Here is a 6,365-nt window from a genome sequence, read left to right on the forward strand (position 1 = left end):
GGGCTCCATGATATGCTCGGTCCAGGTCCAAGACATTGTCATCAAGCAGCTCTTGCATAGCAATAGCCTATTCATCAATGCTCAATTTGAGTTCTGCCTCTCGGTTCGTGACTTAATTATAATCTTGCTCTGAATGTGGACAAAATAATTGAATTCTAGGTGTGAGGTGAGAGTGACTGTCATTGCCATCAAGGCAACATTTGACTGAGTGTTGCGTCAAGGATCCCTAGCAAAATTAAAGTAAATGGGAATCAGGGGTGAATCTCTGCACTGCCTGGAGTAATGTTTAGCACAAAGATGTTGGGAGGCCAATCAACTCAGCCTCAGGACATAGTTGCAGGAGTTCTCAGACAAGTGTCTTAGATCCAACAACCTTCAGTGGCTTCATCAATGACCTTCCATCCATCATAATTTCAGAAGTGGTTGTGAGGGTAGATGGTTGTTACTATGTACAACTAAGGTGACAACTTCTCCATACAGGTCCTAAGGTGGCATGTGTGCTGATCCATGTTGAGTGCATTAAATGTCTACACTCCGTTGATTCTGGCAACAATTTGGCAGCTTTATCAAAGTGAAATTTGGCTTGCTGTCAATTCACTTTGACCTTGTCACTCCTTTTATTTTTGGTTTCAGTAGTTTCTATTGTGTTGGAAAAGTAATCTGGGCATGGTTGACATTAATTGCTGGACTGAACTACTTTCCATGAGTTCAGTAGGTTTCTTCATTTTAAGACTGGCTTGTATACATCTGGGCTTGTTCTAATCAAAATTTTGATGATTTGTTTGGCAATTTCTATCCCTGTCACAGCCTTTCTATTTGACTGGGAGAGTGTTAAGATGATAGTGCTGAATTTTCCAAACATTCATGAAGTGCCTGAATTCTTCACTCATGAATTAAGGGTCATTGTTGCTTATCACAATGTCAGGAATGCCATGACAACCTAATTGTGCTCTCCAATCTCACTGCGAGTCATTGACATCAGCTTGTCTAACTTCCTGTAATCTGAATAGGAGTTCTGTGATAACATAATTAGTACTAATGAGAGTGCAGAGTTTGCTCCAATCATGCTGGGACCAGAGTCCTGGAGAATTGCATAACTAGGGCTGTATATAGGGCTGTAAACTAAGTACTCAAGGTCTGATGAGGTGGGGTGGGGTGGGGTGGGGTGGGGTGGGGTGGGGTGGGGTGGGGTGGGGTGGGGTGGGTGGGGTGGGGTGGGTGGGTGGGAGGGGAGGGGAGGGGGTGGGAGGGGAGGGGAGGGGAGGGGGTGGGAGGGGAGGGGGTGGGAGGGGAGGGGGTGGGAGGGGAGGGGGTGGGAGGGGAGGGGAGGGGAAGGGGTGGGAGGGGAGGGGAGGGTCAACTGCATGGAAAATTAGTAAATCAAAATTAAAGGAGAAGATAGGAGTGTGGGTTTGTGATGAGATGGATTGTTACCAGAAAATAAAAGAAGGCACAGAATATGTGAACAACATTTTGCAACAAGAAATTATACAAGAGTTGGGAAAATTGATAATAGAACAAACTTACATGAAGCATTCAGAACAAAATTAATTAACAGTGAAAATAAAGATAAAGGGGTATGATTTAATGGCGATTACTGAGGCATGGTTGCAAGGAGACCAGGTCAGGGAATTGACTATACAAGAGTATTCAATATTTCAGAAAGGACAGAAAGGAAAAGAAGGTGGTATAGCTTTGCTAGTGAAGGAAGGGATCAGTGTTGTAGTGACAAATGATGTAAGCACTGGAGATCAAGATGTGGAATCAGTCTGGGTAGCAATAACAAATAGCAAAGGAAAGAAGTCCCTGGTGGGCGTAGTCTATAGGTCCCCAAACAGTAGTTCCAAAGTGGAACACAGTATAAACCAAGAAATACTAGGGGCTTGTAAGAAAGGTATGGCAATAATCATGGGTGATTTTAATATGCACAAAGACCGGATTAATCAAACTGTCAAGAGTAGCCTTGAGGGAGAGTTAACTGAATTAATTGTTTCTTGAGGCAATATGTTGTGGAGTCAATCAGAGAACAGGCCATTCTGGATTTGATATTGTGTAATCAGCAATGAGCAGGGATTAATTTAAGGATCCACTGGGGAAGAGTGATCATGGTATGGTAGAATTCAAAATTCAGTTTGAGGGCGAGAAACTGGAGTCCCACACTAACATTTTGCAGTTAAGCAAAGGTAATTATGTGTGTATGTGTGATAGTGGACTGGGCAGGAAGGCTAAAAGATAGAACAGTTGATAAGCAATGGCAGTGGCTGTTGTTTAAGGAGATATTCAACTAAAATATATTCCAGAAAGGAAGAAAGATTGTAAGAGGGGAAAGAAACATCCATGGCTAAGCAAGGAAGCCAAAGACAACATAAAGACAAAAACCAAGCCATACCATATTGCAAAGGCCAGTGGCAGACTGGAAGATTGGGAAACTTTTAAAGATCAACAAACGGTTACTAAAAATGTAACAAAAAGAACAAAGGTAAAGTATGAAATAAAACTAGCAGAAAATATAAAAAAGAATAACAAAAGCTTCTACAAGTATATAAAAGAGAGGAGAGCAGCTAAAGTGAATGTTGGTCCCATGGAGGATGAGACTTCAGAGTTAATAGTGGGGAACACATAAATGGCAAAGATGCTAAATCAATATTTTGCCTCAGTTTTCACGGTGGAGGACAGGAGTACCATCCCAATAGTAACAGGTAACACTGAGGTAATAGAAAGGGAGGAACTTAGATCAATCATCATCAATAAGGAAATAGAACTCAACAAGCTATTGGGATTGAAGGCAGAGAAGTTGCCAGGGCTTGATGGCCCACATCCTAGCATACTAAAGCAAGTGGTAGCAGAGATATTAGATCCATTGGTTATAATATTCCAAATTTCCCTGGATGGGGAAAGGTTCCAGAGGATTGGAAAAATGCTAATCTAATGCCCTTATTCAAAAAAGGAGGGAGGCAGGAAGTAGGAAACTACAGACCAGTTAGACCATCTGTTGTTGGGAAATTGTTAGAATCTATTATTAAGGAAGCAATAACTGGACATTTGGAAAGTCAAAGTACAATCCATCAGATTCAGCAAGGGTTTATGAAGGGTAAACCATATTTGACTAATTTGCTAGAGTTCTTTGTAACAAGCCAAGTGGACAATGGGGATCTTGTAGATGTAGTATATCTGGACTGGAAGGTTTTTGATAAGGTGCCACGTAGAAGGTTAATACACAAGGTAAGATCACATAGGGTTAAGGGCAATTTATTGGTTTGGATAGAAGACTGGCTAACTGACAGAAGTCATGATGTGGAGATGCCGGCGTTGGACTGGGGTAAACACAGTAAGAAGTTTAACAACACCAGGTTAAAGTCCAACAGTTTTATTTGGTAGCAAATGCCACTAGAGTGTCCTCAGGACACTCGGATGTCCCGAGGCATGGTACATTGGGGAAACCATGCAGACGCTACGACAATGGATGAATGAACACCGCTCGACAATCACCAGGCAAGACTGTTCTCTTCCTGTTGGGGAGCACTTCAGCGGTCACGGGCATTCGGCCTCTGATCTTTGCGTAAGCGTTCTCCAAGGCGGCCTTCACAACACACGACAGCGCAGAGTCGCTGAGCAGAAACTGATAGCCAAGTTCCGCACACATGAGGATGGCCTCAACCGGGATATTGGGTTCATGTCACACTCTCTGTAACCCCCACAGCTTGTCTGGACTTGCAGAATCTTACTGGCTGTCCTGTCTGGAGACAATACACATCTCTTTAACCTGTGCTTAATGCTCCCTCCATTCACATTGTTTGTACCTTTAAGACTTAATTATCTGTAAAGACTGCATTCCAATCATTATTCTGTAAATTGAGTTTGTGTCTCTATATGCCCTGTTTGTGAGCATTTCTCCACTCCACCTGACGAAGGGGCAGCGCTCCGAAAGCTAGTGGCATTTGCTACCAAATAAACCTGTTGGACTTTAACCTGGTGTTGTTAAACTTCTAACTGACAGAAGGCAGAGAGTCTGAATAAATGGGTCTTTTTCTGATTGGCAAGATGTAACTAGTGGGGTGTCACAGGGTTTGGTCCTCAGGCCTCACCTATTTACTAACTATATTACTGACTTGGATACAGTAAGAAGTCTCACAAAACCAGATTAAAGTCCAACAGGTTTATTTGGAATCACAAGCTTTCGGAGTGCTGCACCTTCATCCAGCATCTCCACATCACGACATGGAAACAGGTATAGAAGCTACTCTAGCCATATTTGCCTTAAAATAGGTGGAATAATAAGTTGCAATGAAGAAATAAGAAATTTACAAATGGATATAGACATGTTAGGTGTGTGGACCAAAATGTGGCAGATGAGGTTTAACGTGGATAAGTGTGAGGTTATCCATTTTGGTCAAAAAAATGGAACGACTACTTATAATCTAAAAGGATGAGTCGCAGAAAACTAGTATGCAGGTACAGCAGGTAATAAGGAAAGCAAATGGATTTTTGGCATTTATAGCTAAAGGAATGGAGTATATAAGTACGGAAGTGTTGCTGCAACTGTACAACACAGTAAGAAGTTTAACAACACCAGGTTAAAGTCCAACAGGTTTATTTGGTAGCTAAAGCCACACAAGCTTTCGGAGCTCCAAGCCCCTTCTTCAGGTGAGTGGGAATTCTGTTCACAAACAGGGCATATAAAGACACAGACTCAATTTACATGAATAATGGTTGGAATGCGAATACTTACAACTAATCAAGTCTTTAAGAAACAAAACAACGTGAGTGGAGAGAGCATCAAGACAGGCTAAAAAGATGTATATTGTCTCCAGACAAGACAGCCAGTGAAACTCTGCAGGTCCAGGCAACTGTGGGAGTTACAAATAGTGTGACATGAACCCAATATCCCGGTTGAGGCCGTCCTTGTGTGTGCGGAACCTGGCTATCAGTTTCTGCTCAGCGACTCTGCGCCGTCGTGTGTTGTGAAGGCCGCCTTGGAGAACGCTTACCCGAATATCAGAGGCCGAATGCCCGTGACCGCTGAAGTGCTCCCCAACAGGAAGAGAACAGTCTTGCCTGGTGATTGTCGAGCGGTGTTCATTCATCCGTTGTCGCAGCGTCTGCATAGTTTCCCCAATGTACCATGCCTCGGGACATCCTTTCTTGCAGCGTATCAGGTAGACAACGTTGGCCGAGTTGCAAGAGTATGTACCGTGTACCTGGTGGATGGTGTTCTCACATGAGATGATGGCATCTGTGTCAATGATCCGGCACGTCTTGCAGAGGTTGCTGTGGCAGGGTTATGTGGTGTCGTGGTCACTGTTCTCCTGAAGGCTGGGTAGTTTGCTGCGGACAATGGTCTGTTTGAGGTTGTGCGGTTGTTTGAAGGCAAGAAGTGGGGGTGTGGGGATGGCCTTGGCGAGATGTTCGTCTTCATCAATGACATGTTGAAGGCTCCGGAGTCCAAGGTATGCCCAAGGTATGCAACAAGGTATGCCCAAGCAGTCAGGAGGTGCGTCAACACCAAATTCATCAGCCGCACACACAAGACAGCCCCGAACATCAGCCAAGCACAACGCAATGCCATCCACGCTCTCAAGACCAACCGCAACATTGTCATCAAACCAGCAGACAAAGGAGGGGCCATCGTCATACTGAACAGAACGGATTACTGCAAAGAAGTGTACTGACAACTAAACAACGAGGAACACTACAGACAGTTACCTGCAGATCCGACCAAAGAACACACCCGTCAACTCAACACTCTGATCAAGACCTTTGATCCGGACCTTCAGAACACCCTCCGTGCTCTCATCCCACGTACTCCCCGTGTTGGAGATCTCTACTGCCTCCCGAAGATACACAAGGCAAACACACCCGGCCGTCCCATCGTATCGGGCAATGGGACCCTGTGCGAGAACCTCTCCGGCTATGTCGAGGGCATCCTGAAACCCATTGTACAAAGAACCCCCAGCTTTTGTCGCGACACGACGGACTTCCTACAGAAACTCGGCACACATGGAGCAGTTGAACCAGGAGTGCTCCTCGTCACAATGGATGTCTCGGCACTCTACACCAGCATCCCCCATGACGATGGCATTGCTGCAATGGCCTCAGTGCTCAGCGCCAACAACTGCCAGTTTCCAGATGCAATTTTGCATCTCATCCGCTTCATCCTGGACCACAATGTCTTCACCTTCAACAACCAGTTCTTCATCCAGACACACGGGACAGCCATGGGGACCAAATTCGCACCTCAATATGCCAACATCTTCATGCACAGGTTTGAACAAGACTTCTTCACCGCACGGGACCTTCAACCGATGCTATACACTAGATACATCGATGACATTTTCTTCCTTTGGACTCATGGTGAACAATCACTG

Source organism: Mustelus asterias, chromosome 1 (genome assembly GCF_964213995.1).
Source record: "Mustelus asterias chromosome 1, sMusAst1.hap1.1, whole genome shotgun sequence".
In the NCBI taxonomy this organism is placed as follows: domain Eukaryota; kingdom Metazoa; phylum Chordata; class Chondrichthyes; order Carcharhiniformes; family Triakidae; genus Mustelus; species Mustelus asterias.